Genomic DNA, 24,019 nt, shown 5'->3' with positions numbered 1-24,019 from the left:
TGTTCCAAGCAATTATTTCCCTACTCTACCTTAATAGCTTTCATGACCTCTATATTCCATGGACTATAAGGGTAGATGCATTTGTTTTACTGATTTAATATTTGCTTTAGGGAAGACATAAATGAATACAAAGAACCAGAAAAGATGGTTTAACAAAGTGCTAACAAAGAAAATCTCATACACAGAGGATCTGGTATGGCTACTAATTCAGCCAATCCTTTCATCTTCGGGAAGCTACTCTATGTTTTACCTAGAATGCCAAGGAGACAGGCATCTTCATGCCCCTATCACGCTTATTAGGTAGGATTCCATGCGTTAGAACAGTGGCTCTTAAAGTGTGGTCTGAAGACCAGCAGCATCAGCATCACCTATGAACTTGTTAGAAACGCAAAATTGTGGGCTCCACCCCAGGCTTGCTGAATCAAAACTCCAGAGTGTAGGGCAAGTGACCTGTATTTTAACAGGACCTCTGGGCAATTCTGAGAGTCACTGACCAATAAGTTGCACGTAGCTCTACACAGTTTCTGGGGATGGACTAGAGCTCCATGCAGAACATGATGGGTTTATTATACATGGCTTAATTCTGCTTCTTTCTTAACTGAGCCATCATATCCTTCCTCTAGGTATAATGACATGATGGAAATCTGTATGCAGAATTAGATGGGAGAAAAGAGAATTATTCCCGATCTTCTCTATGTTTAGGCTTTTTTGTTATGTAAGACAGAAATTCCAACACAAACTGGTTCAAATAAAAAAGAGTATTCACTCAGTAACTGAGAGTCTAAGAATGAATAATAGTAATAGGTAGCATTTATGGAATGCTAAGTTTGTGTCAGACACTGGTCTAATTGCTTTCCTTGCATTAATTCATTAATACTTACAAAACTTTTCTGAAGATTGTTATATCTCCATTTTAGAGAAGCAGAAATTTAGGCACAGTGAAGTTAAATAGCAGGGTTGGGATTCAAACCTAGACAGTGGACCTAGCTTCAGGCTGGCTTGATCAGAGGTCAAGTCACATCACTGGAAATCTTTTTGCTCTCGAAGTTCAGCAGAAGTCCTGAGTCTGATTCATGTCATCTCAGGATCATAGGCTCATGTCTGAACCAATCACCATAGCCATGGGGGTGGGATGTACTAATCAGTTAAGAACAATCAGGACCATTCTCAGAGGTGAGGGTAGAGTCAGGAAATCAACCCTCTTCACAGGATACTTTTTTATGAGATGAGGGGTGAATGAGTAATGGGATACTACAGAGGAACAGAGAAGATCACCAAAGAAGATCACTTTATTACTCAAGACCTCTCCAAGTGGCATAAGTCCCATGCTAACTAGCTTTGACAAAGAAACATTCTTGCCATGGGAAGGGGAGAGTTTCATGAGGATCTGAGGCGGGAACTGTCACTGGAGACACACTGTTGCCAATACTCCTCTTCACTTTTCCACTTGGATTTTTTTTAACGGGCACCGTCTTCAAAACCAAACAATTTCATTCTCCAGTGATAAGTTCAAGATCCAGGAGAAGAGCTGATATTATCTAAGCTTGGGTGATGGAGCTAGCCCTGAGTGACAGCTGTGGCCAGAGAGCTGAAATAAACTAAGGGCTGTTTTATAATAGATGCCCATGGATGCATACTCTGCAGTGGACTCTCTCCTTTCTTTTTTCAATTCAAATTATATAGTTTTGTTCAGATGCCTACTTTCCTTTGCATAACCCTAGCATTGGGAAGTGGTGGCCCCAAGATCTAGCCCCAGGTGGTGAGTGATTGATAGAAGCTAAGACTTTGTAGATATTGTTTTAGGAATGGACATATAATCCATTTCTGGTCAAAGAGATGTAAGTGGACTCTGCTGAGCTGTTTCTGAGTTTGGTTTTCCTCAAAGAAAAAAGAAATTTATGGGGTCTTAAAAAAATTCTCTAGTTTGTGTAAAAGATAACAGCTGAAAACAGAATAAAGACACTACTTTATATAGTGACTTTGTTTTCACCAGACTTGGATTTTGCTTTTGATTTTATGACTATTTAAATAAATTGTTGATGTATCTGTTTCACAAATGGGTAGCCATTTTTGTCTTTATCTTGACTTGGCCATACATCATAGGTGTTTGAACTATACAGGAAAAAGGAAATGATGGCTCTGTATGGTTTATCTTATTCGTCTCTTTCCTTTTCCATTTTTCTTGTTAGTAGAGTCTGGTACTGTTGATGAGTTTTCCCTTAAGCAAATGCTGGATAGTTTTCATTTTAGTATTTACAGAACTTTGGGACCTATGAGTCATTATCCTCCAAGAACTAATCGGATACACTGATTCAAGTGATCATTATGTGCCCCCATTTCATTTATAATAATTTTTCTATGTTTCTTTTTTCATGATAGACTTAAAGAAGCTAATTGAGAGTGAGCATGGAAATACCCAAAGAATGATTTTTTTAAGACTATTAAAAAATGGGATTATACAAATAAAGAGCAAGTGTATGTCAATATCAGCATCAATATGTCAGTGTTACTACCAAAGGAAACAGAATGGTAAACTGATTCAAAAGGCATTTGAAGAACTGGATTTTTGTATGCACTGAACAAAAAGGGTTGGATTTCTAGGTTAGGTACAAACCTAATCCTGAAGGGCAACAAAGCCATATCTTTTGGGTACAATTTCATTCAGACAGAAATTATTTGCATTTCTACCAGACAAAATCTACAAGGTAACATGTAACATTATAGATTTTGGACTCTGATCACTAACACAGAGTCAAAGAAAGGGTTTGTTGCTCTAGAGATTTCAAGAATTCATGGGGGAGCCTATTAAACAATGCCCCCGTGTGACATTGAAAGCACATGTAATCATCCTTCTACCCTACTTTTTCCACATTTTTCCTTAACCACACTGATGCTATAAGATTATTACAAAGATTAATAAAATAATATATGTGAAAATTATTTATACCATAAATCTTCATAAAAATGTAGAATGATTTTTTTAGACTATTACTATAATTACACAATATTCTGAAGGCAAGCTTGACTTAAAGGAGTCAACAGATTTGGACCGTATTTTTTTTTCCTAAGATCCTAAAACAGAGACATTGGTGCTCCCAATGGCAGGATTAGAATGAATTTATGTCAGTGGGGACATCACATGCACAAAAGTTTAAAGAAAACTTTACTACCCTTGGGGAGAAATGTTGCAAAATAAAATTATGATTGTTTTCTTGTCCCAGCCTGAAGATAATCATCATGGAAAATTGTGAATATCCTACTTCATTAATTCTACAAGTGATCACTAACAAGGTGCCCTGTGTGTTCTTTTGTGAGAAGACAAGGAGGAATAAGATACCCACTTTCTCCATAAGGATCCAGTTTTATAAGCAGAGACAACACAAAAGTAAACAATTGGAAAAAGAGAGGGAGAATAATTATTTGGTTTTAAATAAGGGCAACACGAAGCTTTGATTAATTTAACTTCCTTTTATTTAATCATTTGCAAGTTGGTAGTAGTATTTCTTGTCTTTTATTGTATACATTCACTGAAGTGTATATGAAACTCCCTATTGCTCTAACTTTATATTTTATAATTTTTGCTTTTTTTCTCTTTGTTCTCATACCTCAAAATACAAAGTAATTGAAGAAAAATAATAATTCAAAAATATTCTCTGTAAATTTTTTTTTTCAACGTTTTATTTATTTTTGGGACAGAGAGAGACAGAGCATGAACGGGGGAGGGGCAGAGAGAGAGGGAGACACAGAATCGGAAACAGGCCCCAGGCTCCGAGCCATCAGCCCAGAGCCCGACGCGGGGCTCGAACTCACGGACCGCGAGATCGTGACCTGGCTGAAGTCGGACGCTTAACCGACTGCGCCACCCAGGCGCCCCTCTCTGTAAATTTTTAAAACAAGATGAGATGTAATAAGTCTAATAAAAATGTTAGTTCATTTAATTTCCAGTATTAAAAAGAATACAGACCTGTGTTTGAAGAACCAAATAATTTTACATGTCTAAATTTTCCCAGTAATTCTATTAAATGTCATGAGTATAATAATGTCATTATTGTATAATGAGTATACTAGAAGAAATTCTGAAAAAAATAGTATTTTTTTTTACTACAAACCAGTAAATTAGTATTAAAATAGTTATACTAAACCAGCAACATAACCACAAAAGAAAAGTTGGGCTATTTTTATGAATACAATGTTAAGAAAAGAGAAGACTACTTGTGAATTGCAGTGATTATAAAATTAGCATAACTTTGTATCTCCTTTGTGTTTGTGAAAACTCCCTAAATATGCCCTTCCAGTTTTTTGTAGAAATTATTTTCTAATAATTACTTGATTTTTATCATAATTCATTCTAGTTTTTAAAGTGCAGTATTTAGAAAGACCCAGGACAGCCCAGAGGATGGAATGCAATATTACTAAACTCCATAAACTCCAGTGGAAGGAAAACTCGGATACTGTCTATAGTTTGTCCCAGACAGACATTTCTGTATTATCACTGTTTATTCAGAATACTCTTCATAGCAAACATGTGGTTTTATCTTTAGAATGAGGTTCAACCTAATAGAATTCCAAATAGTTCTGGTAAAAGACCTAGATGCTATGTGGCCTGCAATAGTAAAACTGAGAGTTCTCATTCATCAATACTATAAGTTAGTTCCATATGCTAACTTGAGATGGTTGCCAAGAAATATTATCCAGTGAAAAATAAACTGTGGTGTCATACAGTCTGATTCCATTTATGTTTAAACTACAACACAAGAGTTTAAATTTATACACCAGTGCGGAATGGAAACCAATGTAGTCCTCTCTCATTACCTATCTGAGTGGAACATTTTTTCTTTATTTTCCAGTCCTTGAATTCATAGCATTGGAAAAAAAAAATATATATATATATATATATGTGTGTGTGTGTGTGTGTGTGCGTGCGCGTGTGTGTGTGTGTGTGTGTGTATGTGCAAATGGATAAAAGGTTAAAAGGATAGATGGATGAAAGGGGCTTTTGACTTTGCTCTATATACACTTGCATGTTGTTTGGCTTTTTATGAGCATATAATATTGTATACTTTTGAAATACAGTAGAAAGTCAAGACAAAACATTTTTAAAAAAGAAGAGATGAACTATAAATAAGATCATGGAAATATATACATATATTATTCAAAATATATATTTTATATGAAAAAGCATGTTATAGAATAACATGTTATTTATTTTAAAGGGAAAAAAAAGCAAAATGTATTGAGAATGGTGTTGAAGAGAAACTTTCACTTTTTCCTCTGTATACTCTGTGTTGAAGTTTATGCAATAAGTATTTATTTTTATACTATTTTTGTTATTTATGATTTTTTTTTACAGAGAATCACCAGATTGTTTTATTCTGCTAAAGGGCAAGTCATAAAGAAAGTTTTGAGGAATTTTAAAATATATATTCATTGATTGGATAGGAAAAATTGTTTCACTCTATATAGGAATTTCAATTAAAAATATTTTTTTAATGTTTATTTTTGAGAAAGAGAAAGAGAGAGAAAGAGAGACAGAATGTGAGTGGGGGAAGGCGCAGAGAGAGAGGGAGACAGAATCTGAAGCAAGCTCCAGGCTCTGAGTTGTCAGCCCAGACCCCAAACGTGGGGCTTGAACTCACAAACCTTGAGATCATGACCTGAGCTGAAGTTGGACATTTAACGGACTAAGCCATCCAGGCTCCCCAAGGAATTTCAATATTAATAAAGGAGTCACTTGTGAACTTTTCTGAAATCCTTTCTGATGCTTTGTTTTCTTAATCTAAGAAATTAAGTCCTTTGTTTCAATATTATATTTTCATCCTTAATATCTCTAATGAAACCTTTTTAACTGCTTGATGTTTACAATATTCTTTTTTTATTCTCGATAAAGATATTTTGCATATTTCAATGTGGTCCACTAATTTTTCTTTCTTATGGATAGACTGAGTTTTTCACAGAGCTTGCACTTGTACTCCTCAGATGTCTGGTTTTTTGTTTGTTTTTGTCTTTTCCTGCGTGTTCAGATTTGTGGAATCTCCATCTTTCTTATTGGTGATGTGTACTTGAAGGATGACTCACATCGTAGCTGACACACCTCTTGGTAAAAATGAAGTTTAATTTTGGGGTAATAGCCACAAAGAGATAAAAGAGTCTCTGGTATTGCATTTTGTAAACTGTTCTCCCTCTGGGGGCTGCCTCTTCCTCTTGTAGTTATCCAGTGAGAGTTCACTGACGGGAAGCTACTTAGTTCAGCACTAGGTGACGAGTCTATACTTCCTACCCACCCAGTGTCAGTGAAGCCCGGATGAACTGCCACCTGTGGCAGGCCCTGGACTGGAGCTTATGCTTTTTGTGCATCCTTGAACCTGATATGGCAGAGTAGGCACTGAGATGGCCAACATGATGTGAGGAGGGAAAAATACAGAGCTAGAAAGCTTCCCTCTAGGTTCTGTGGGTTCTGACCTATGTTCTGATTCTCCAAAATCTTCTCATAGTCTTTGTTTTAGATTCTGGGATCCATCAAATTCCTTTTTAACTTTGTGGAATCTCCAGGTTTGGGTTCGGGGGAAGGATTGAATAGTTCGTGATTGTTCATGATTTGATCCCGACTGACACACTAAATTTCAGCTTGGAATGTACTCGCCTCCCAAATCTCCTTGACATCTGGCTTTATCCTTATTATACTTTAGTTCCCAGGTCTGCCATTTCCTCAGGAAGCCTGACTCACAGATTAATATACAACTCTTTATGCTTTTCTATATGACGTTGACAACTGGGATGTCTTCAACAACTGGCCATGTCTCTAGATGTTAAGGCCCATGAGAACAAGAGAGGTGTCTGCTCTTCTTGTTTACATCTTTACCTATGACATCTGTCACAATGCCTAGACAATAGCTGAGACTCCATGAATATTTTTCAAAGGAAAGAAGAAAAAAGGAAAAAGAAACAGGTGTATTTTTGTTAAAGTGGAATGCAATGTATATCTATTCGAGAACAATCTACTTCTGAATTAGTCACATCTGTAATACATAAAAAGTGTGGAAACACAGACTGCCTTTATCCTGGATGCTAAATGACATTTGGCCTTTTTGTTTTAGTAATATCTTTGTTACACCAAAAGTAGATAAATTTTCTGGAAAGGAAACAGAATATGTTATAGCATGAAATAAAAATTAATTCTATATTATTCATTGGGAATGAATAATAAAGTGTTAACTGTGTACAAAATATTATGAAGAAGAGACTGTAGAATTCCCAGTAGGCAAAGTATTCCTTACTTAAAAGTTTGAAAATCTATGTGAAGCATTTAGGAAAAGTTAAACCTTTTTTACTGAAAAAATGACCATAGAAAACTAGTGAAGATTAGAGCAATAAAGAAATAAAAAAAGGAAATGGCAGAATCACTTTCAAGATCCTCCTTCTAAATACTTTAACAATTAAATAAGTTCTCCCTATCTGTTCTAACATAAAAGAGAATTACTCAGATCATTGTCTACGTGTTTAATAAAGCAGATAGTTCTATTCTAGGCACATTTCTCATGTTCTCAGATGCTAGTTCATAAAGCCTTTCAAATACTAGACTGTGTCAGGACATAAAATGATTCTATGACTCAGATTTTTTTTTTTCCTGAGGCATTAGGCTTTGGTAGAAGCCGTGGGTCCTTGCACGTTATCCTCTTATATGATCCAATCCTCCCTTTCTGGTATAATAATTTAATCTCAGAGACACATGTATGGATACATGAACAGACAATACTTCTCCCTCCCATCACCTCCTCACTTATCTATCTAGTTCTCCAGGGTTGTCATCTTCATTCGCGATCTGCAATTACAGGATAAAGTCAATTGCTTTACAATGAAGCAAACAAAAAATTTTTTATCTCCAAAATCTCTACTTTTCTCAGTCTTTCACAATACAGTTTCTATTTAGTGCCAACTTGTTTTGTTCTTTTTGCTTGCCATTGAGCCAACTTTCACTCCGTCATGTAAAATGCACACTGTGGAAGTTATCAACTACCAATTAAGCAAGTTCCAAGTGCTAGGAAGGAAAACAAAACAAAGCTCTCAGCAGGCAAGGCTTATACTGATAGCTGGAAAGCAACAAATTAAGACTAATTCACATAACTTCAGAGCATGACTCAGAGCCACAGATCATGAGTCATGGCTTTCACTAAGATAGTGCCTGCAATACACATGGAAGAGCTTAGTGTATGCAAAAACAAGCTGAAAAATGCATAAATCCACCATGGACAGATCAGTGTATTGCGAAAATGCATATTATGACTAGGACTGTCATGTCAATAAAGGATGTACCTGTGAAGAAATCAATATTTCAAGTGACCCAAAATAGAGTGCATTGTAAAATAGAGGCTTTGTTTATATTGAACTTGTCACTATGACTATGAATTTCCAGTATGAGGAGGAGTTTGAGTAGTACCTTATGGGACAAATAAGCCACAGCCACTTGAAGACATGCCATGAAGAGAGAAGTAAAAGCAAGACACTCATGCCAAGTCATCTGTGCTTGTGGGCTCAATTTGATGACTTCCCTGCCATCTGATTGGCTCAAGTCTATGGTTATTAGACTCACTCCCTATCCTCACTTGGGGTGTCCTGCCAGTCTTTTGGCATGAAACCCTATTTTCTAATTCCTCCATTTATCATGGTATGGACCATGTTACTTTTTGCTACCCTTGGATCCGTTTTTTGCCAACACGGCAAGGATGTTAGAAATCTTACTTAAACCCTGGAGTTTCATCTCCAGTTTTGTTTGTTGTTTACCTGCTACTTCCTCCAACCTCAACCATATATATGCACACAAAGATTCTTCAGTCCATTTTCTTTTCTTTTTTTTTTAATTCTTTTTTTTTTTTTACATTTATTTATTTTTGAAAAACAGAGTGAGGCAAAGCATGAGCAGGGGAGAGGCAGAGAGAGAAGGAGACACAGATTCTGAAACAGGCTCCAGGCTCTGAGCAAGTGGTCAGCACAGAGCCCGACGCGGGGTTCGAACCCACAAACTCTGAGATCATGACCTGAGCCGAAGTCGGACGCTCAACCGACTGAGCCATCCAGGCGCTCCTCTTCAATCTATTTTCTGACTGTATGAGGTATGTTATCTTCTCAGCCAGGATCAGTGGTGGATTTTTTTGTAGATGTTACAGATAGTCTACTAGGTAGAGGAAGTGGACCAAAGGACATAATTCCTAGGTAGATAAAGTATGGGTTCAGAGATCTGGAAACAGTTGAATATGTTACTTGGACATATAGGTAAACAAGATAATTTTTTTAAGAAGAGGAGTGAGATGAGTGAAGATAAGAGGTTACAAAAGTGAGATAATAAGAAGGCCACACACTGAACAAACAAAAAGGAAAACAGAAACAGATTTATAAATACAGAGAATAGACTGGTGGTTGCTACAGCAGGGAGTGGGGTGGGGAGTGGGCAAAAAGGTGAAGGGGATTAAGATGTGTAAACAAAAAATAAATAAATAAAAAGGCCACAAAGAGTGGGGCACCTGGGTGGCTCAGTCGGTTAAGCTCCAACTTCGGCTCAGGTCACGATCTCGCCGTCCATGAGTTCAAGCCCCACGTCAGGCTCTGTGCTGACAGTTCAGAACCTAGAGCCTGCTTCAGATTCTGTGTCTCCTTCTTTCTCTGCCCCTCCCCCACTTGTGCTCCCATAAGCATCCTCTCTCTCTCTGATAAATAAATATTAATTTTTTTTTTTTAAAGAAGGCCACAAAGAGTATGGCATTAAGAAGTGAGAAGGGAATTTATGCTGTGGAAGTTTGTAGGAATGCTGGTCTGAATTCTTGGTGGAAGAACACAAAAGATAAGAGACAGGCACATCTAATCTGTTTCTTCCTTCACTGAATTGTTATATCTGTGAGCACGGCAGAACCCTGGCAATATAAGGTACTGGTGAAGAGAGCAGATTCTGAATTCTAGCAAACTTGGTTTCAGGTCCCAGCTCTACTGGTTACTCTTATATGAACCTGGGCAAGTACACACACTCTTTGGGCCTCTGTAAAATAGACTTAACAATTGTATCTGCTTCTTTGAAATAGTTGTCTATGCACATTGTTTCTATCTCCTAAACTCCCTCCCATCAAGATTTTGGCCCCATCATGCCATCCACTCTTGCTGTGGTCACCAGTAACATTCATGTTGCTAAATGCACATATGGTCAGTTCTCAGGACTCAACTTACTTAATATGTCAGCTGCATGTGGCAGAGTAAAGGCATCTTTCTATATTTGTTTTTAGTTTATTTATTTATTTTGTGAGAGAGAGAGAGAGAGAGAGCACGCAAACACAAGGGAAGGGAAGAGAGAGGAGAGAGAGAGAATCCCAAACAGGCTCTGCACTGTCAACAAGGAACCTGATGCAGGGATTGAACTCACGAACTGTAAGATCATAACCTGAGCTGAAATCAAGGGTCAGACCCTTAACCAACTGAGCCAAGCAGGCACCCCCATCTTTCCTTCTAGGTATATTTTTTTCCTCTTGGTTTTGAGAACACCACATTTTCCTGGTTTTTCCTCCCTTGCCACTGGTTGCCACTCTTAGATTTCCTCTTACTGGTTTTTCCTCCCTACACCCCCGAACTCTCAGTGTTGTGCCACAGAATTTAGTTTTTTTTCTTCTTGTCCATATACATTCCCTCCCTTAGCCATCTCAACCAGTCCTGCCAATTGAATTCTATGTATATGCCATAGACTCCCAAATTTACATCTTTAGCCCAGACCTCTCTCCTGTATATCAAATTGTCTACTGAAAACCTCCATTTGCATGGCTAATGAAGATACGAAATTTAACATACCCAAAATGGAACTTCTGGTCTTCTCCCCCTATCTCTTTACCTGTAGTCTCCTACCCTGTAATTTGATGATGATTCCAGGCCCACAGTTTTGGAGTCTACCTTTTTCCTGCTCTTTCCCTCATATCCCATATTTAATCCATCAGTTAATGCTGTAGGTTCTCCCTTCAAAATATACCTGGGCATTTCTTACCACTACCTGTGGTTTTACCCCAGTCCAAAACCCATCATTTTCACCTAGATTATTGAAATAGTTTCTGAACTAGTCCCCCTACTATCCTTGCCTCACTAAAGTTTCTTCTTAATCCAGAGTTTGAGGAATCTGTAAGTCAGATCATGTTGGTCCTGTACTTAAAGCCATTGGAAAATGGCTTCACATCTCATGCAGAGTAAATCCAGTTCCTACAAGGTCAACTCCTCCAACCATCACCCCACTTCTTTGACCTCACTTCTGTCTCTATTCTCTGCCTTGCTCTCTCATTTCCAGCACATTAGCCTCCCTGTGCTACCTGGACATGCCATGCTAGTCCCCATCTCATGCCCTTTGCACTGGTTGCTTCTAATAGCAGTCTTTTCTGCAGATATTCTCACAACTGCCTTTCTTTACACCTAAACTTTTGAAGTGTGTTATATTACAAACTCAGAGTGCCTTGCCTTGATCATCTTACTTAAAATTGAAACCAGTCCCACTTCTGGCATCCCTGACCCTTTTCTGAAACTGCTCTATTCTCCCATAGCACTTATCATTCTCTAAAAATGTATTTAATTTTTTTATTTATTACACTTACTGTTTGTTATTTGACTTTTTCCAGTGGAATGTAAACTCCAACAGGACAGGAAATTTTATCTGTTTCATTCATATATCAAGCACCTAGAAAAGTGCCTGGCACATAGTAGGCATTTAGTAAATATTTGTTAAACTTGAATAAACAGATGCCATGTTGGTTTTTGAGGGTTAAACAACATACTCTGAAACTTACTTTGTTGATTATTTGATAATATGTTATTTTCCGAAAGCTTTCCATTTTGAGAGATGAAAGTAATCTTTAGGCAAAGGAATGTATCTCAGACCAGATTTTGAGGTTTTAATGAGCTGAATAAAAACAGTATCCTAGGGATAGGGAAGTTTTTATCTAAACTTCTAAAATGAGACTGTGTGTGTGTGTGTGTGTGTGTGGCAGGGTGATTCTATTTTGTTTCACTAATGGCTAATAATCATCTTATATATATAAAGATCTTTGAAGAAAATTAGTTCAAAGAAAATCCATGATTATAAATGTTTCATTTGTTGAGAAATAGTCTGATAACATTTGGTCTACTTTGAATAAGCAGGTATATGGTTTGACATCTTTCCTTATAAAATAGAATAGATTCAGTTCCATCTTTTCAAAAGTATGAAGGTATATTGGGAAGCCACTGATCCATAACCTGAAGAATATCTTCTCTGTGAACAATTATTTTCACTGTCTATTGGATTTAATCCATTTCACTGAATTTTGAGCTAAAAAAAAAGAAGTAAAGATTCTAGAGGTGGCTGAAAATGATGGATAAGAAAGGTAAGCATTGTGCATGCCCATTGAGTCTCTATATTATTGATTTATTATTGAACATTACTTCAGTTCTATTATATATAAGCAGTGTATTAAGGAAGTAAGATACAGTCCTTGGTCTCAAGTAGCTATAGAGAAAATTAAAATAAAATATAAAAGATGCCACAAATTAAATGTGCACAGATGCCATGTAAGCAAAGATGAGGCTTGACTGCTTCTGATGAAAGGGTTAAAGAAGGGATTATCTGAGCTTATCTAGACAAGTATGAGTAGAATTTCATCAGAGAAAAAAGAAGGGACATTAGAGGCCCAGGAAAGTAAAAAATCAAATCCATGAAAAGCATCCAGAAAAAATTAGCGTAAAAATCAAGTAGGATGAGAGGGGCAGATTTGTATTGGAAATCAGAAAATGATAGAACTGATAAATAAGTCAATTTACTAGTTCTTTGGAAAAAAAAATAAGGTAGATACACTTACATCTAATTCAATCAAGAGAGGGGTATATATACTGCAAACAAAAAATATATAGGAATAATCACAAATAAAAAGGAAATTAAAGGAATTCTATGACATTACCTTCTTCAATTCTCAAGTCCATGCAAAAAACCAAAAATGTGAAAATCTAAGTTAAAGGAATAATTCTGGGAAAATATAATTTACCAAAACTGATTCTAGAGGAGTTAGAAACATTTTCAATATTTTGAAAGAAAATAGAGATATTTTATAATATTCAAACACCATTCTTGATAAAAGTTTAAAATAGGAATAGATGGGTGCTTTTATGACAAAATAAAATATATCTGTTTCAACACAAATGTCGGGATTAGGCTTAAAGGTGAAACACTAAAACAAGTTGGATTAAAGTCAGGAATGCCCACTATAATTTCTGACATTTTATACTGAACTGGATGCCCTGGTCTTACTGTTAGACAAAGGAAGAAATCAGACTTATATATGTTACAAAGGAAGAGATAAAGTTACCAATATTTGTAGATAATTTATTAATTATATGTACAACTCAAGTGAATTCCTAAAAATAAAAACAAACTCCATATTTAAAAAACAATGAGGAAATTTAGTAATTTTTCTGGAACAAAATCAGTATTGTCATTCAGCTAATGACAGTCAGAAAATATTTGAGGAAGGCTCTATCTCAATGCCATCTGAACAAGTAAATACTTAGGAATAAGTTTTACTATGGTATGTATAAAATCAATATAAAGAAAACTTTAAATCCCTATTGAAGGACCTGAAAAAAGACATGAACAAATACAAAAAACATATTGTATGCTTAGATAATAAACTTAACATCAATATGTCCCTTCTCAGTAAGGTATAATCCATAAATTTAGTATTATTCAAATAAAAAAGAGTATTTGAAGCTAGACAAAATAATTGTCAAGTTCACTGAAAATATGGAAGAATGGTCAGAAAATAATAAGGTAAAAATATAATTAATGGTGGTAGAGGGGTGTTAATAATTCTATAATACATTACAACATGTTCTAAAACTACAAGAACTAAAATGATGTGACAGTTACTTTACTAGACATTTCAGTGAACAGAATAGCAAACTTAGAAAAAAAAATCTGTCTGTACATATATATACATTGCACACAGGACACAGTATGTGATAAAAGTGCGATTTTGTATCTGTGGGGAAACACGATTTTCTAAATATAAATAACACTGGAAACATTTGGTATCTATTGGAAAAGGTCAAATTTATGCAGACCTCATTATTTACATCAAAATGAATTCCTGATGTTTCATAGCTTAAAATGTTAAAAAAAAAAAAAAAAGGAAAGAAATCATAACGTACTACAATAAGACCCCACCATAAAACAAGTGATGTATCAAAATTCAGTTGTTTACAATGTGGGATTAATACATATTACTGTGAGGTTAATGAAGTGACCTGAACAGCAATAAGCCTGCAAAACCAGTAGGCCCAAACTTCTGTGATAACTAGCTTACCATCTATACTCAGTCTTGGCCATGGTTTGTCATCTTCTCATGGTAGCTGCTTAAATACTGATGGGGAAGATTCTTGGACTGTGGTTGGCAGCAGTAATCTCAGGATTTTGGAGAACAGTTGGTACCCATTTTGTCAGCTCCCCCTGAGTAGATTAGGAGCAGAGAATACTGCCACAGAGCTCCCTTCCCAGCTTTGCTATCCATTTTGTGTCTCAACCCACACCTCACTGGGAATAAGAAATCTAGTCCACACTTATTTGGAAATGGGGGCTACATGAAGATGAGAACCCACTGCTAATCACATTATATCTAAGATAAGATTTTCATACAAACAATGTGGAACTTTACTACAAAAGAAATCATGGAAGAGTTTTCAAAATAGTCTTGGAGTGGGGAAGGAAGCTTTTGTAAATATAACATAATACCAAAAGATATTCGAAAATAAGTTGATAAGTTTGGGTGAGATAGGACCCACTAAGTACAAAGTCTAAAGACAAATAACAAATTAAAGAAAAAGAGATATTTGGAACTGAAACAAAGTTTTGATTTTTAAAAATATAAACAATACCTAAAATAATTGAAAAGCCAACATCTTGACAGAAATGTATTCAAAAGATAACACATAATTTATAGAAAACAAACAAAATGTTCAATGTGTGTGTGTGTGTGTGTGTGTGTGTAGAGATTTATTATAAATGATATGAAAATTAAAATGACACTGAGATTGGGGCGCCCAAGTGGCTCAGTGGTTATGTGTCTGATTCTAGATTTCAGCCCAGGTCATGATCTCACAGTTTGTGAGTTTGAGCCCCGCATCAGTGGGGCTGGCAGTGTGGAGCCTGCTTGGGATTCTCTCTCATTCCCTCTTTCTGCCTCTTCCCAGTTTGCTCTCTCTCTCTCAAAGTAAATAAATAAACTTAAAAAAAAATTACACTGAGACCTCATGTTGTACTTATCAAATTTGAAGTAAAAAATCTTTCATGATATACTCTGTGGGCATAAGAGTGGGGGAACATCAGTTCTTGTGCTTTTTAAAAATGTTGTTACTGAGAATATAAATTGTCAGGGCTTCTATTTGGCTAGATCTATAAAAATTAAAAATGCACATATTCTTCAATCCACTAATCCACTTATGGGGCTCTATTCTACAAATATGTTGTGTAAATGACTTATGTACAAATTTACTATTGAAGTATTTTTTATAATTGTAAAATATTGAAGCAACCTAAATGTCTAATAATAGGGACTGGTTAAATAAATGATTTTACATTCATACAACGGACTATCATGAAGCTGTGAAAGAAGATGGGTATCTATATACTTATAGGATTTCCAAGATATATAATTAATTGTAAAATGCGGGACTCAGAATGGAATAATATACACCTCATTTCCCTAAAAAATATGCACATATTTTACATTTATTTCATATAGCATATTTCCATATACACATTTTGTAAATACATTTTGTAATCTTACTTAAAATACCCCAGAAAAGATACACAAGAAATGGGAGACTAAGTCTGGGGAATGGGTTGTTGAGGATCAGGACTTTCCACTTATGTCTTTATATTTTGAGTTTTGACGGTATGGACCATAAAAAAATAAGTTTAAAAGGGTTCTATTACTAATATAGTTTATAAACTATGCATTCTAATTTAGCCTTTGTATTTAAAGAAGAAGAAAACAAGACTTAGGGCAGTAGTTACAGATTTTCCAGCTTTCTGCAGACAGGACCACAGCTAGATCTTGGATTTTCTGCCTCTCAGTTCAGGGCAAAGTCTACAGCACCAGAAGAAAGTAAATTTACTTAAGTGGATATTATAAAGAACTCACAGTTAAGGAAACAAAACCAAAATTTATAGTACATTTTAATTTGAGATTATGTTCTATGTATGGTCTGATACAGAATAGTCTTTAAAAAATTTTAAGTTTAGGGGCGCCTGGGTGGCGCAGTCGGTTAAGCGTCCAACTTCAGCCAGGTCACCATCTCGCGGTCCGTGAGTTCGAGCCCCGTGTCGGGCTCTGGGCTGATGGCTCAGAGCCTGGAGCCTGTTTCCGATTCTGTGTCTCCCTCTCTCTCTGCCCCTCCCCCGTTCATGCTCTGTCTCTCTCTGTCCCCCAAAAAAATAAACGTTGAAAAAAAAATTAAAAAAATTTTAAGTTTATTTATTTATTTTGAGAGAGACAGAGAGAGAGATAACATGAGGAGAAGGAGGGACAGAAGAAAATCCCAAGGAGATTCCACACTGTCAATGCGGAGCCAGGTGTGGGGCTCTATCTCACAAATCATGAGATCTTAACCTGAGCCAAAATCAACAGCTGGATGCTTAACTGACTAAGCCACCCAGGTGCCCTAATCTGATACAAAATATTCTGAAAAGGTTACTGTCTTTCAATCCATGAGGATGTTAGTCATATCTCCGTCTTATGGCATGGTCTCTTGAGTAGCTTTTTCAACAGCGGTGACAGAAATTGAGACTTCTTTATCTTTCAGATTCTCCTTTATGATCAAAATCTTATAGCTGTGAGATAACTACTTAAGGTCAGAGATTATCTGTATCTGTGGAACAAATATTTCCTTCATACCATGTTGACACCATTTCCTTTAAGACTTGGATCCAAACTCGTCTCTTCAAACATATTAGCATTCCTTGTCTTTCCTGAATTATTTCCTCTCTGATGGTGCCTTTAATTCTGTGTCACTTCAACTCTGAAAGCTATAATTGATGCAGTGTGTTCTTCCTTTCAATTAAACTGTACAAATATTTAATGAAATTGCAACCATGTTCCATGTACCATGTTTGGGATTTGAGTTCAAAATGTGAATAATAAAAAGCTTCTCTCTTCAAAAACTCAGCTCAATCACTAGATGATCTTAGTGATGAGATATGAGAAGGATTTCTTATTTTGTGAGCCACTAACAGATTTAGGGGAAATAGAAGAAACAAGTTGGAGGACAGAGAGAATATACATCAACTTGCAATTTTTGAAGAGCTTGTAGGACACATAGATGGATCTATCCAGAAGACAAAGGAAAACACAACCCTTAAGATTGAGCAAGTGTTTGAGATAAAAAATAGAGATTTTGGACACATTGCCTAATAGAGGATAAGTTGGAGACTAGGCCCTGGACTTGGTAGGAAAAGTTACTGATGCCCATGGAAGACAATAAGCAAAAGAGAACAAAATATGAGAAGAATTTAGGAAATGGTCAGAGGAGGAAGAGGAAATGAAAGCTACTCATTATTTTATGCCAAAGAGTTTAAAAATTCCTCTAAGAACAGTGACTTTTACTTCTTCTGTACCCAATTTCCAAGGCATTAGTGCAATGCATGCAACAGGTGTGTAATAATTGCTTGCTGAGTGGATGACCTAGTGGCATGTATGAAAATCCACCTTTTACTTATTAGCAACTTTTCTATTGCTAACTTTTTACTTATTAACAATGTTTCTATTGCTAATATGGACCCAGTATCAAATACCAACATTATCAATAAATCAAGGTAAATAGGAATATTAAAAACTGATTTTCCTGAGTTTTTTTTTTTTCAGTGTTAGAACTCAAACTAAAACCTAGTTAAGTTAAAAAAAAGACTGTTCAGACATAACCTACTCACCCACGTTTTCTAAGAGGTTTAAGGGTTATATGTTAACATTTCTATTGATATTTTACTCTCTCTTTTTTTTTCCCTAACATTTTGGGCTCTTTTTGTCACATTAGAAACATTAGGCCTAATAATTTCTAAGCATCTTAAAAGCATTTGGCTTTTGTACAGGATACCATTTATATAGCTCTTGCCAACTACAGCAACACTTCAAAAATCATATCATAAACGGTTTAGTACCTTGCTAGGAAAAAGATAGTCTTTTGACTACACTGACTCTTTTAGCTACTTGTAACTTACTATAGAAGCCAGGCTAATTGAGTGAAAGACAATTCTCTTAAATTGTAAATTGTATGATCATTGCCTCATTATATCACATAGTAAACCTGAGTGAGTAAAAGACCAAAATTCTGCATGGATTATTAATTAAGTGAAAAGAGGAAAATTAAAATCAATCACAGGAAAGATCAGCAATGGTTACTCATATGGCAGCTGGATGACTTTAAAACCAAGAAGATTATGCAGAAGTGTTGAAAGAGATGGAAGAAGAAAGGCATAACATTTGTTGGACCCGATGGCATCTTACAGGATTCAGGCTCATAATTTCCTAAGTGACTCAGCAGCATTGCACAATCAAAGCTTTGGGAAACCCAGTTGCTTAAGAAAACTCGAAAGAACTAAATTGTGCTTTGCTGACCTACGTCATTATAATTCTTCCCCAGTTTCCCCAAATGCACTCCAGAACGGTGTGTTGACTTGCTGGATAGACTAATTTTTATTTGATTAAAAATGTCTTAAGAGTTCTTACCACACACATTGATCTATTTAATTTGTTTCTGTAAGTCTAAATAACTAGGAGTCGGAGCCATTAACCCTTCAGTATTTCCTGTGTTATTTTGAGCTTCTTCAAAAGATCTTTTAGTCATGTGCTGAAAATAAATTTAGGCCAAATAATTATTCCTCATTCAGAAAGAGGATGAAAGCGTGGGGAACTTAAAAATAAAGGGGAAAAAATTAAGCAAAGCTGTTGTAATCCCCAAAGGCAAAATTTTCAATCCAGAAAAGTGGATTCCTTTTCAATTTACAGCATAAAAACAACCTTGAGAAAATAAACATCGTGGCTTACACAAGTTTCCATCACTAAAAATTGTTTTTCACTAACAAAAACCAAACCACAAATATGTGTAAGAAGTGATAGGGGACAGGGTTCTGATATTTGTTTGTTCTATCAAATATCACATTTGTTGGTTTTTGTTTACTGAAACATAAATAATTTCATCAGAAGCTAGGAAAAAAGGCAGTTAATGACTTCATGTTCACAAATGGAAGGTTAATGTTTCTTGCTTCCAAGAATTTAGCACTAGGTAAGTGTCGGTTAGGCCGATAATTAATAATTTACAGTAAAAAGCATAAATCATATTCTGTCATGAATTTAGCTTTCCTGGGAAATACACATACTTACTAGCACTGTGTGTTTACTCATTTATCTTACTTATGTTAATAAAATTTGGGATGTTGTCACTAGAAGCACGGGTTTAGTTTGCTAACATTCCTTTAGGAAATATACTATGTTTAGACAGACTTTTAAAACAATCAGCATCCGGACCAAACATCTGATAAACTGTAAGGCAGGAATAGGTACTTTAATTTTAGATAGCGTAAGGATGACTTATTTCCTCTCAGTGCAGATCCATGGTTTCTTTTTTCTAGGACCAGTGCTGAGCGGGAAGGCATTGAAACTGAGCTTTGAGCAGACTGGGGAAAGATGTTCAATAATACTTGTAGTCTGAGTCAGAACCCCACTTAATCTCCAGGTTTAGGGGGCCCCATTGTTTTTTTCTCATTAGATTGCAAATGACTGAGGGAGTTAACAGCTTCTTTTGTATGCCAAAAGTATACTTGGGAATAACAGATTCTTACTACTTTTAAGTCAGTATAAAAAAATCTAGTAAGGTAGTACTTAGAGACATTTCTGAAATTTGTATTAGAAAAACACTTTCAAAGACATTTATGTGCACCTCCTTTTCTCTTGTTCTCCCCCTAAATGAATGTAGGGATTTCTACCACTTGGCCTGAAAAAAATGAAGAACAAAATTCGATCATTGCCCTTCCATTTCTTTTTGTCCTTTCCTTTCCTTTCCTTTTTTCTTTTCTTTTCTTTTTTTTCTTCCCTTCCCTTCCCCCCCCCCTTTTTTTTGCATTCTCTTCAGATCTCCACCAAAGGCTCTTAAATGGCATGGATGTTAATTTATGACACAACAGCTATTGTGTTGGTCCACATCTTATGATTAAATGATTGTGTGAAAATTCTAGTCTCTATTGTTCCTTGATCGGGAAAGTCTTTGAAAACCTAAAAGGTTTTTATGAACTTCAAAAAGGTATGATGGCCAATTGTTTGAACTCCTGTGAAGGAATTCTCCCACTTATTCATAGAACACAGTGTTGTGATGTTAGAAACTCAAATGCTTTCCACACAGGATGTTAGTGCATGCACACATGTCTGCTGCTGTGATGTGGGAAATACAATACTTCCAGGTTTGTAAGGATATCAGCTGTAAACAGGATGCACAGTAACAGTTATGGACACAGTGCCTCTCTCTGTGGAGAGAGAAAAGTTTTGAAGATCTTCGTGGCAACATTCTGCTGCAGTAAATATAAAAAATACATTCAAATCTTTTACCAAATATTTCTAACATACTCTATATATGTCCCAAACACAGGATCCTGTTTTAGGCAATAGACATTAATAAAATTGTAGAACATCCTTCAAATATCCCAAGCATAGCACATATATAAGGTTTTGAAAGAAGTGCTTCATTTTATGATAAGTAAAAAATAAAACATAAAGAGAGATTTGATCTGGTTACTCCCAAATTCTCTTCAGATCAAAGACAGTGAGAGTTTATAATTGCATGCAGTATACAGAAATAGCTTTTGATTTAATGAAAAGTTTATTTATACATTAGTTTTACAGGAATTTTACAGCTATATCATTATGGCAAAGTATAAGCATTTACTGTTTAGTAGGGTTTATATTGCCATAACCATTGAATTTATAACTGTTGACCTTTCATCACTTTTGGAAAGATATAAGTAAGCAACACATTCAGAATTGCCTTTGGTTGAGACTTGCTTCCTGGAAAGGTCAAGGGAAGGCATTTTAGGCAGTATACATAATCTCTACAAGTTGTCTCTATGAGATAATAATTGATTGTGGTCTCTCATTCTTTTAAAGGGCAGAATCAGTGTGATGAATCTAAGGAGGATAGTAAGGAATCCAATCTTCCAAAGAAATGCTTCCTCCTATCCGCTTCCCCAAATCATTATTACTATCATTAGGCTTCCTCTTTCCCTTCTTTGCATTTTACCATGGCAAACTTCCCTCAACCCTGCCAAATTACACACACACCTCTCCTTGCCTCCTTGCAGTGAAACTGAAATCAGAAAAAACACACAACTCCACTCAACCCAATCTTACCTACATCTCCATTCATATTTTCAATTGATTCCTCTTTGGGGCCATTTTCTTTCTGGTTTTAGTTCTTGCTGCACGCATCAGCTGCTTATTTACATGCATCTTCAACTTGTATTCAAGATTCTCTAATCTGAAAAGAAAAATGCAAGTAATAGCCACTTCTATTTTGCATGCTCCATCCACCTGACTCTTTCTTCTTTTAATAGCCAAACTTCTCAAGTCACATTATTGTTTCTACTTCCTTACTGCCCAGTCACCATTCAGTGCACTGAAATTTGAGTTCAGTCCTCACATCTGCCCTTTACCTTTGTTCGGCTCCCACTGAAGTCATCAGTAAAGTGCTAATAGTGAAAATTAGCATTTTTTTTCCTAGTCTGGGTGTTCCTAGACTTTTATAAAGTATTTGAAACTACTCATCAGTCTTTCCTTAAAACTTGTAAGTCCTCTGGTTTGGGTGACAACTTAGTTTCGGCTCTCCTCTTCCTCACTTTATTTTGATTAGTTTTCAGTCTCTTTATGGACCCTCCAGCATTTTTAAATACTGCAAATCATCAGGTATCTATCCTGTGGTCTTCTCATTTTTCACACTTTTCCTGAATGATCTCAACTACCAATTGTATGTCGACAAGTCTTGTTGCAGGCTGACCTGAACACAACTCTTAGATTTTTTTGGTAGATAACAGTAGCCACAGAAAAAATTGGGGGGAGGGTGGGAGCTAGCTACACTCCACTGTTACTACCAGGTAATAATGAAGGCAAGTCTCAGCAAATTCTGCTACATATGTGAAGCATTTATTATCTAAATATTCATTAGAAAGTAATCACAAAAGAAAGAATTGTGTAATATGTTCTGCAAAGCAGAGGAGATACCAAGATTCTAGAAATAGTAGTTCTGTCACCTCTATTATCAACATCTGACAGAGTCCTCCCACTCACCTAAGGCATCTCTAACAGTTTAGGCTACTGGCTTTGCTGGTTTCTTATTCTCTGTTTATTCATGCATAAGGATGGGTAGGATGGACTTCTAAAATATTTTATCTGATCTACATGTTATTAATTCTTTTGAAAGTATTTTGAAAGCACATTTGAAAGTATTTTGAAAACATATTTTACTGAAAAAATTTTAAGTCGTTCATTTCACAAATACAAACCCATCTCTGACAATGTGGTGCTAATTAAAGCAAAGTATTGGTTTTGATAGAGATCCAGGTGGCAGAAATGCATGTACTCATAGGAGATGCCTCTGGAGGATGGGCTTCTTCCCGACCCCCAGCTTTTTTGAGCTATAATTGACAAGTAAAATTATATATATTTAAAGTGTACAAGATGATGATTTGATATACATTGTGAAATGTTTACTGCAATCAAGTTAATTAACACATCCATTATATAGTTATCATAGTTGTTATCTTGTGTATATGTGGTGAGGACACTTAAGAGCCATTGTCTCAGCAACTTCTAAGTATACAATACAGTGTTGTTAACTATATTACCATGCTCTACATTAGATCCTCAGAACTCATTCCTCTAATAGCTGAAAGTCTGTACTATTTGACCAACATCTCCTCATTTCCCCTACACCCCAAACCCTGGCAACCCCCATTCTACAATCTGCTTCTATGAGTTTGACTTTTCTTGGTTTGACATATAAGTGATATATAAGTGAGAGATGTCTTTCTCTGTCTGGTTTATTTCACTTATCATGTTGCAATGTTTGGGGAGAAGATCAAATGTTCCTCTTGGACTATTTCTGCTTGATTAGTGATGAACAGAACCTGGCTTATAGTGTGGCTTAAGTGTCCTACCTAAACTATCACACTGCATATGTGGATATTTTCACACAGCAACCCCAGTCTCAGGTCCTTATGTTCATCTCAGAATTTTCTTCCCAGTTCTAGGCTCATATGCAAATGATTATATCAAAAACACAACTTGCCCAAACTGAACTCATATTTACTCCTTCTCCAATCCCCGAATATTCCTCCTTTATGTTTTGTACTCTTTTGTGTTAGTGTATGGTCAGTGACCCCCTTTCCAAGACTCTTGCACACATGTAATCACTCAACAAATCCTGTCAGTGTTAGAGCCAAATTCTTCAAATCCCAGCTCTGTCATTTACTAGCTATGTGACCCTGTGCAAGTTTCCTAACCTCTCTGAACCTCAAGTCCCTCATTTTTAAAGCAGGAATGATAACATCTGCTTCACAGGTTTTGTGTGAGGGTGAAATGAGATGAAGTAAGAAATGTGCCCTGTGTAAGGCTTGGAACATGAAGAAGGCTGAATAAATGTTAGTTTCTTTCCTTTGCCTTTTCTTTCATACCATCATCCATCCTTAATGGAGAAAACCGGTGTGTAAAGAGCAAGCAAATAATTATTACAAGGGAAATGGCGATAAGGATTATGAAGGAAATACATAGAAATCTGAAACAGAGAAGAACAGGAGCTGGGGACTACTCTGCACGGGGTTACTCAAACCCTGTAGAATCATACAGTCTACACATTGCTCATTCCCTGTCTGCAAACAGAAGCATGGACATTTAGAATGTTTAGAAACATGGCTTTACGGGGCGCCTGGGTGGCGCAGTCGGTT

The sequence above is a fragment of the Lynx rufus genome, unplaced genomic scaffold (assembly GCF_022079265.1).
Source record: "Lynx rufus isolate CCGP_SWC_20201006 ecotype Redwood Valley unplaced genomic scaffold, mLynRuf1.p SCAF_6, whole genome shotgun sequence".
Classification (NCBI taxonomy): Eukaryota; Metazoa; Chordata; class Mammalia; order Carnivora; family Felidae; genus Lynx; species Lynx rufus.
The sequence above is the reverse complement of the archived record's forward strand: the minus strand, read 5'-3'. Positions refer to the sequence as shown.